This window comes from Canis lupus, chromosome Y, assembly GCF_048164855.1.
Source record: "Canis lupus baileyi chromosome Y, mCanLup2.hap1, whole genome shotgun sequence".
NCBI classification, from domain to species: Eukaryota; Metazoa; Chordata; class Mammalia; order Carnivora; family Canidae; genus Canis; species Canis lupus.
Window position 1 is genome coordinate 15,230,973 of NC_132877.1, and position 10,658 is coordinate 15,241,630.

Below are 10,658 nucleotides of genomic sequence, written 5' to 3' on the forward strand. Positions count from 1 at the left end.
TTTGACATATACACAATATTAGGTATCCCAGGACCTGAGATGATCCCTGAGATCATGACCTGGGCCAAAGGGAGATGCTCAACCAAAGGAACCACTATGGTACCCACGTTATTACTGCTTTTACATTTGGGTCAAGATGAGCACCAAAGTTACATTAGTATAAGGTGTATAACACATGTTGACACTTATGTTTATTAAAACTGTCCTCACCCCAAGCATAGAAACGATGTGTCCATGTACAGCACTATTACCATCCCATTAGTCATATTTCCTATGCTGTACCTTTCACCCTGTGACTTTTTTAATGCATAAGTAGAAGCCTGTCCCCTCTGCTCTTTTTCACAAGTATGGCTAGTTGTAAGTGATATACATTTGGTATTTAAATCACTCCCATATTGGATGATTTTTATAACAACAGATTAGTGAAAAAATACAATAGAGTAATAGACTCAAGGGATCAGAAGACAACCATACCTCTCATTGAAAAAGCCCACCCAGAAATGGTTGATAAGTGCAAAACGTACAAAAGAGATGACCGAATATGTGGATCTACAGAGGAAGAAATGGTTTTGGAAGACAAGAAGGTAGGAACATTCAGCTGGGCTTCAAAACAAGCTCTATGGGTGAAGGGAACCTATCTTTGGATTCGATGTGTGCATCAGTTCTATTTTACATTGATTATTTCATGTTACTTAAAGTTGCCATTGCTTTTTTTAGTTTTTATTTATTTGAGAGAGAGACAGAGAGATAGCAGGGGGAGCATATGCTAATTCAGGGACATAGAGTGAGTCCTTTGGCTTCAGGAGATCAAAGGGCCTTCTTCAGTCTGGAAAAGATCAGAGGTCAAAATGCCAGCATCTCTCAGCTCTGAGAGTCCTTTTTTTTTTGGCTCTGAGAGTCCTTACAAGACTCTGAGATCCAGAAGGACAAGCCTCATGCCACCCACCCAACCAAACTACCTCTAGTTGACAGAAGCTTTCCATGCCTTCCTTCAGGAGGAGCACATCAACTTCAGGATGGCACAGGGGTTCCAGGGACAGGTTGAACCTGCATGACCTTTCTTCCATCCATTACACACGGCAGCACAGAGAGGCTCACCAGGTTTTCTCCCAGTTTGGCTCCAGCCATCCACACAGGAATGTAGACACTTATCAGCCCATTTGGTGTTAGGGAGTCCTCTCCTCTCTGCCTGGAGGAGAGTTTGTCTCTCCCTTCCTTGTGTCTCTTGTATCTTGGGGTTCCAGTGTTCTAGGTTTTGGGCCCTATGTGCCTGTCACTCTCTAAGTGCAGGGTCTTCATTGTGCCCCCCAGGGGACACTGGGAGACTCTTAAGACCCCATTCTCCCAGGGAGGACTCCCATTCCCATGATCCAACAGGAAGATCCACCTCTTCATTAGAACCACACATTCCAGGGAATGTTACTTTTAGGCAGAAAATTAATGTTCATTCTTACTTCTCACCTGTCTTCTGACATCCAGTGAAATCCTGATCCTCTCTGACCCTTGGTTTCTTTAACTCTGCCATGAGTCATGTGGCTTTCACCTTCCACCCTAAAGCTCAAGGACAGGACTATATTTCATTGGAAGAATGTTCCCCCATGGAATTAGAATCAACTACCAGTCAGGGCAATTTTCTCAAGGAAACAGAGAGGTAGAGCCCCTATTCTATGCTACTCCCTCCTGCTATCTGATCCCCACACTAAATCCCAGGGAGGTGTTGTGACCCCATTTTATGAACATAAATATGGAGATTCCTAAATGAATAGACTGGAGTGACAGAAATAGATACTCCCTCCTTCCAACAAGCTCACCAATCATCTCATCAATAACTGGCTATACTTCCTGGGCTAGGGATGTCAGAATGGTCTCTGCTTAGGATGTGGTGGAAAGAGGTTGATTATATGCTATTGGGTGCGGTGAAGCCTCACATTGCATCTGTCAAATGGGTGGTCACCATCTTGTGTTGGTTGTCTAATGCTGTGCAACATATCATCCCAATGTGTAGTCAGTAGCTGAGAACCATATTTATTTTGTTCTGCCTTCTGAGTTCTGGCATGAGGTGGAAATCCTCCTCATTTTTTGGGCAGCTGTAAGGGAAGCTCATGTTCTAGGATGGCTGCCTTCCCATACCTAATGCATTGGGGGTGTCAGTGAAAGTAGTGGTGGTGTGGCTGGGCCCTGGGAGTCTCATAATCCTATAGGCTAGCCTGGACTTGTGCACATGGAAACTGAGATGTGAGTGCTGCAAGAGAGACTAAGTTCCACAGTGAAGCACTTTTAACATGCAGGAAAAACTCTTCTGTACACAAGAGGTTTACTCGTGTCCCAAAAGCTGGAGCAGCTCACAAAAACAAGCTTGGATCATGGCATAGGGCATGAAAACAGGGCAAAAGGCATGACCACATGGACAAAAATGATTTGTGGCCATTGTTGTATTGTACCACAGTGATGTGGACATGGATTTTGAGTGAAGCCAATGTAAAGCTTCAATGTTCTAAGTAGTAATAAATAGAAGGCAAACAATCATTCACACATAAAAGGGACTCAAAACACATAAAATTACATTTTATGTGTGAATTATGTTTGCAACTACACATAAAAGGGACTCATTCACACATAAAAGGGACTCAAAACTTATAAAATTACCCATTCTCTTTCCTGTCAAGGAGATTGAGAGAAACTAAATCACTTCTCCAGACTGGCACAGCTAAATAGTGGAAGAACTAGATTTTGCACTTAGAATGTCTTATTTCAATGCTGATGTTCACAGCTCCTGTCCACTGCAGACCTGCCAGCATATTTTAGATGAAAAGCACATGCACCACACAAAGAAATTCATACACATAATGTAAAATATCGAATATATAATGCCTGGAAATAAATCATGGAAGGAAATCAGGATCTAAGGGTCTCCTCATGCTTTTCTCACTTATTGCAATAGTCTGGAGAAACACCTTCCTTGCTTCCTTCACTCTGACCAAAGGAAACTGTAGAAGCCTCACAGTCCTTTAGATTCCGTTATCTTTTGTGATGATGCTCCAGGTGTCTCACGGACCATGTTCAACAGAAGTGGAGCCCCCAGGCCCTGAGCTTCTGGTCTCATTTTTACAGTCATGGCCCATACAAAGTTTGGAAGAGAAGAAAATTAGGAGACATCATTTACCCTGAAAAACACCTTTTTGAGGTTCTTTATTCCTGAGGTTTCAAGAATCTCCCTTGTGTCGTTTCAGTCCATTCATTAGAAGGTCCTTGCACATCATTTAAGGTCCAATTTTCTTCCTCAGGGGACCCTGGATGATTAATTCGGTGAAGCATCTTATTCTTGATTTCAGCTCAGCACATGCTCTCAGGAGCCTGAGATCCAGCCACACGTAGGATTCCTCACTGGCCATTAAAGTTTCTTGATTCTCAGCCTCCCTCTCCTCAGCCCATTTCTTTCTCCTTTTTTTAGATTTTTTTTATTCATGAGAGACACACAGAGAGAGATTGAGGTGGGGGAGCAGACACAGGCAGAGAGAGAATCAGGCTCCCCAAGATGTGGGACTGGTTATCAGGACTTCAGGATCACACCCTGGGCCGAAGGCAGGCGGTAAACCAATGAGCTACACATGTATCTTCAGCCTAATTCTTTATATATTTTTTATTGGGGTTTGACTTGCAAATACATAGCATAACACCCAGTACTCTTGCCATCAAATGCTCCCCTCAGTGTCCTTCACCTCATCACCCAGACACCCCCCATCTCTCCTTCCACTACCCCTTGTTCATTTCCCAGAGTTAGGAGTCTCGTGTTCTGTCACCCTCACTGATATTTCCCACTCATTTTCTCTCCCTTAAATCCCTTTCAATAATTTATATATTCCCAAAATTAGACCATATAATGTTTGTCCTTCTCTGATTGACATATTTCATTGAGCATAATACCCTCCAGTTCCATCCACGTCGAAGGAAATGGTGGGTCTTTGTCATTTCTAATAGCTGAGTAATATTCCATTGTATACATAGAACACATCTTCTTTATCCATTTATCTTTCCATGGAAACTGAAGCTCCTTTCACATTTTGGCTATTGTAGACAGTGCTGCTATAAACTTTGGGGTTTCTCAGCACATTCATATTCAAATTGCCTTCCATCAATGAAGGTACATTATAAATAATAAATATGAACTTCAATAAATACAAATATGTTAAAAATGAAAAATAATTAAACATGTAAATACATACCAATGATTGATTCTTCCAGTTATTTATTTATTCCACTTGCTTGTCTGCTTTTTGTTCTCATTTTACTTTTACTTTTGCCTTCATTTTTTAAAGCTATCTTGCCTGAACATAACGTCCTGGGATCAGAGGTGTTTCCTTTCTACACTTTGTGTCACCAATGCAGTGTCTTTTGACCTGTCTTCTGAAAACTCATGTTCCTTGGAACTCATATTCTATTATGTTTAAAGTGTCCTTTTCCTCTACTTTCAAGATTTTTCTCCCCCTTTCTTAGCAGATTGATTACAATGTGTCAGGGTGTTTCTGAGTTTTGTAGATCTGAGTCACATACTTGTGAAATTTTCAGTCATTTTGTCACTATACATTCTTCAACACCAACTGCTTATTCCTGTAGGAACTCCATGCTGTGGAAAAGAAGTGGATCTCTGTGAATTCAAACCTGGTCCAAACGACATCATGCTTGGGGAAAAAACAAAATACAATGAGTAAAAGATTCAATTGAAAGTAACGTGATAATACGTTTCTTAACTTGATCCAAGAAAACTGATTCCAGGGGCATTCAAGTATGTGTGCGCATCCTGGTTTCATCTCAGTTCATGACCTCAAGTCATCAGATTATCCTAGGTGGTACTACATGTTGAGGGTGGAGCCTCCCTAATATTCACTTTCTCTTTTCCTCTACCTCTCTCCTCCTTACACTTTTTCTTTTGCTCTTGTTACAAAATAAGTCATTCTTCTACTGTGATCAGGATACCATACTGAAAACAATCACACTAAGCCATATTATTGTTCCATATGTGAAATTCATAATTTAAATGGTCAGTCATTAGTTTATACCCAAAATAATAAAACTGCTTTTACCACTCAAATTTGGTCAGATTTAAAGAGAGGTGTTGTGATGCTAACATTTGGACACTAGTGTGAATAAAATATTAACAACATAAAATCTCTGTATTTTAATAGAGACCTTATTACTGAGATTAGGGTCAAATTGATATCATAATGTATAATATAAATTAAAAATTCCCATAACACCCTATCTCTTGGCACACAATTCCCATGATCATACATGTCTCATTTAGTGTGGAAATTTTATCACAAAGAAAAAAAACAGTGTAGAGACATTATATCATTGAAGTCAACTACATTTATTAATGACTGCTCAGTGTTATGCATTCGTGTGTGTTTTGACAAATGCATAATACTATGTATCTGAGGACCCCAGGATCATGATATGAGCTCAAAGTAGATGTCCAACCTAGGGAACCAGCCTGGCACCCATATTATTACTGATTTGATTGAAGTCGAGATGGCACACAGGTTTACATTAGGTTCAGGTGTACCACATAGAGATTTGATACTTATATAAGTTAATACTGTACTCATCACAAGTATAGATATGATGTGTCCCCCACACAGCACTATTACAATTCCATTGGTCATATTCCCTATACAGTACTTTTGATCTCTGTGACATCTTTAATGGGTAATGGGAAGCCTGTCAATACCAAACCTTTTCACTACTATCGCTATGGGCAAATGATATACTTCCAGTAGTTAAATCTCTCCCAGATGAAATATTTTCATCCAAACTGGATAGTGGTGCACCTGGGTGTCTCAGTGGTTGAGTGTTTGCCTTTGGCTTAGATCATGATCCTGTGGGCCTAGAATCATGTCCTGCATCAGACTCCACGCAGGAACCTCTGCCTGCATCTCTGCCTTTCTCCATGTGTCTCTCATGAATAAATAAAATCTTTTTAAAAACCTGATTAGCAAATAAATACAGTATAATACTACACTAATTAGAACAAAAGATAATAATCGCTACCACTGAATCAAACCTACAAGATTATGGGTAAAGTCAAGTGATAAAACTTACAAGAGACAGGAGAGTATATGTGGATCTACAGAGACAGAAAGGATTTTGCCAGATGTCTGTCCAGAAAGTAGGAACTTTTGGCTGAGTTTCACAACGAGCTCTATGAGCGATGAGAACTCATCATTGGAATTGATGTGCAGATCAGTTCTATTCATGCATTGAGAGTGTCAGGCTTTTTGAAGTTACCATTAAGGTGTTTTGAAGATTTTATTTATTTATTTATTTGAGACAGAGAGAGCATAAAGAAAGAGATGGCTGGGAGTAAGGAAGAAGCACATTTCGAGCTGAACAAGGCCACAAATAAGTGATGCATCCCAAGACACTGAATCCTTGCCCTGAGCTGAAGGTTTTTCCTCATCCACCAAGGATGATGGCCCCTCAAACCCTCATATGATGCTTACTCACTACAATACAGTCTTGCCCTGTATCCATATAAACTGTCATCCCTCAGTACTTCCTGAGCACCACACCCAATGCATTGACAGGTAATTTGGGATCTCATAAATATTTCCAAGGGTGTGATGCAGGAGTTTTTCCACAAGAAGTCATTGGAGGAATCTCCAATTTCTTCTATGGAATGCTTGCCTGTTCTGAATTAAAAATTGGACTTTTCTCCTTTTTTTCTGGATGGAATTCAGATATGATAAGGAACAGAGTATTTCTTAGGTGTGTGGACCATTTTCGTTGGGTCTTGGAAAGGGAGGTTATAAACTCTGTGGTAGAGATCCTTTTCTCACATGCAGTTTTTCTTTCTTGAGTTATGGTATCGCGTTGTTCCTTCAGTGAACTTGAGCGATGTATCCCCAAGAATAACTCATGCTTTTTCATGGGTGCAGCCAGCGCTTCCTTTGGAGGTCTTTGCTTTATTATTGTTGCTCATGTGCTTTTGAATTCTCACTTGGAGAACCAATGACAAAGTACACACATGACCTATTCCTCGTGGTGTCCTCTTTTGTGTAAATGCAGGTCATCTCAAAAACCAGCAAATGTGGTTTGTATTCTGGAATCAATCTCTTGCTGATGAAAACCTCTAGATAATAAAGCAAATGAGGCATCCTACTATTCTCAGTCTGGACAGCCACCATGTACCATGTACCCCAGGCTTGGTGGTGTGTGAGATAGGCAGCTTTCCCAGGTTAGAAAATATGTCCATGCATCTACAATACTGGGAAGCTAGTGTCTTCCCTGTGTGATGTGGTTATGAGTGCATTAAGCTTAAGGTTGAGTGACTTGTTTAACCCTGTGAAGTGCAACAGAATTGTGTATGCTTGTGCGTGTGACACTGAATCAGTGAAATGAGAAACAGGCAGAATGAGACTCAGATATAGACACAGAAATCCAGAGAAATGGAGGAGATAAAAAGAATAAGAGAGTTCTCCAGGGCATATATCCCAGTGACACTGCACAACGGCCTCTCTCACTATTCTCAGAATTAAAAAATCTTATAACTCTGGATATTTTACAGCCATAACATCAAGAGTGGCCAGCGACAGTTCAGCCCATGCTTGGTAACCAAATGCCATCATATGACTAGCCCTCTAGTCATAGTGATGCACAAACCCATAATTATTCTTTTATTTTATTAAAATGCTTTATGTATTTGAGAGAGAGTGAGCAGGACAGGTGAGCATATAGTTGGACAGAGAAAAACAAACCATTCACTGTTAATAGAGACCCATGCTAGGCTCAATTTCAGGTCTGAGAAATCCTGAACTGAACCAAAGGCAGACTCAACTAACCAACTCAGGCACCCCGACCTGAGTTATTTCTGAGCGGCATGGCTTATGTCCTGATGTGTAATGTGTGTCCTGCTAGAAGCATGCTATGATCCATTAAAAAATATTTTTAAAACATTTATTTTTTATTCATGAAACACACAGAGAGAGGCAGAGACCCAAGCACAAGGAGTGTCAGGCTCCTTGCAAGGAGCGCGATGTGAGACTCGATCCCTAGACCCAGGATCACGTCCCGAGCTGAAGACAGATGCTCAACCCCTGAGTCACCCTGGCATGCCCCATGATCCCTTCTTAAAGAGAGTGTTCATCAAGAACATCACAGAAGAAGATAAATAGTGTCAAGCTGAGCTTGAATATCTTTGACCGAGGAACAAATGTTGCTTACGTGGTTGCTTTCCACACAAGTTCTGATGGAAATCAGACAGTGTTTATTCAAAGTAAAACACATAACCTTCCTGGTGGAAAGAGAGCTGAGTGATTGCCTATTGCCAGGCATTACCTTATTTGAGAGGATGCTTACCAGTGGTGATAGCAAAGCTGGTTATAAAGACTGTGATGGGGTACTTTCCCTGAACAACAGTTTCTCCTGCTTGGTTGAGGAATGTTGTAGTCACTATTCTGAATAGAAAGGAGAGACACATTCTTCAGGACAAACAACTTCCTCCAGGTGTCCTTTCACTGACTTTGTGAGACATTATATCAAGCACTATGTTCCATCTGGCTTCCTAAAATCATTAAGAGTAGTAAAGTTCACTTTTATTCTAGTTAATACCACCTATTGATCAAAAACAATGAGACTTACCTTTGCTAATATTTTACTGTAGATTAACATCCAAATATTAGATTCACAATAAGTAACAGTAATGATTATCACATTTGATTTGTAGGCTACTAGTGGAAACAGATAATTAATTGTCCACCTTGGGGACAGGGCATGAACCCATGTTCAGGATTTGCTCCATGTTGTGCTCCCTCCTCATGGGTAGCCTATTATTCCTTCTAATGCTCCCCCTGGTCATGTAGTCTCTCAATTTCCATAAATATCCATTCTCTCCCTCAAATAATAAATAAATAAATAAATAAATAAATAAATAAATAAATAAATAATAAGATCCTTTCTAAAATTTACAGAACATTATTGGAAAATGCAAATTGACTAATCTGGTTACAGAATAATTCTCACTGGTTAATTTGAATTATTCACATGTAAAACAAAAAGAATATGGCTTAGTATTTTTCTCCTAAGAACGGGACACTGAGTAAACTAGAATAATAACTCTTTTTTTTTCCTGAGCCACAGAGAGAGATAGAGTGTGAACAATGGAGAAGGAGAGGAAAAGAGGAAGAGAATCTTAACAGTTGCCATACCCAAAGCTACCTCTCATGAACATGAGAATATGATACAGGACAAAAATTGAAAGCTGAACACATACATACTGAGTCAGTCAGGTCTTCCTTAAATAGTTATATTTAAATCTATGACTGAATTTCCATAGTATCTTCAATTGGGTCATTTATATTATGTACTTTGCTCTTTCAAAAGATAGAATGTTCTGACCCACTTGAGGAGGAACACATATTTACAACCCTTGCTATGCATTTCTTTTGGAGGCTCTTGAACATAGACTCTTAGAAATGCACTGAAATAGCACAACGTGTTGACATCTTACAGACAGAAGACAAAAGCATGACTGATAACTTTTCAGAGCTCAAAATTTTGATCCCATTCCTAATTGTTTTCCTAGCACAGCCCCTTCTTTCATGGAATTTCATTCACTGGGGCTTTATATAGGACATGGAATTGCTCTATACTTACAAGAACCAAGAGAGAATGTAAAATGATAAAGTCACTGGACAAATGATACGGAGGTTTCTCAAACTATTAAACAAAATCTTCAATATACATCAGCATAATGACTTATGGCAAACTAGTCTCAAAGATTCAAATATGAACTTCAGACAGACATCTGTGCATGTTCTTCTGCACTCATCACAAAGGCAAGATTATAGAAACAAACTCATGCCTACTGATGATCAAATGGATAAAAATAGAGTCTATCCATGAAATGGGATATTATCCCACCTTCAAAGGAAGGAAATCTTAACGTTGTTGACAACATGGATGGCCCTGGAAGCCATTATGTTAAGTGAAATGAACCAGGAGTTGTAAGACAAATACTGCATGACGTCACATATATTTGGAATTTCAAATAGCCAAAGACAAAGAAGGAGAAAGTCAAACAGTCACTGGGGGAAGGACAAATGAGGAAAAGTTGGTGATAGGAAATTAAATATGTTTTGGAAGTCCTCTTTATAACATAAATCTTGATTAAGCTAGTTATATTATATTTTTGAAAGTCAGGGATATTGTTTCCAAAGGTGTGTTATCTAAATTAAAGAAGAGGAGCTCTAGCAAATACTGTGTGGGCAAATCCTTCTATTAGGTGATAGATTAGAGAATGATGGAACAACACATTCATTAAGGGTATGATGTTGGTGACTTACCAGGAGTTATCCAACTGATGAATGGCAGGTCCAGAACAGGAATGGAGTTGTTTAGGTTTGAAGAAAGTTCTCATAACACCTGGGATGTCCTGAAGGCACCTAAGTTCATGCCAAATACCCCTGAACCTGGATCTCTGTCAGTCTCTTCCTCAAATTCTCTTGTACTAGGTTCACTGCGGGAGATATTTAATACCATAGGAGAGGTCATTGAGAAAAAAAAAAGGACAAATCTAATTCAGGCTCCCACCTCCCATGCTGACCCCAACCACAATGGACTTTGCCAAATCAAGCCCCTAGAATGGCCAGAGAAGCCCAAAT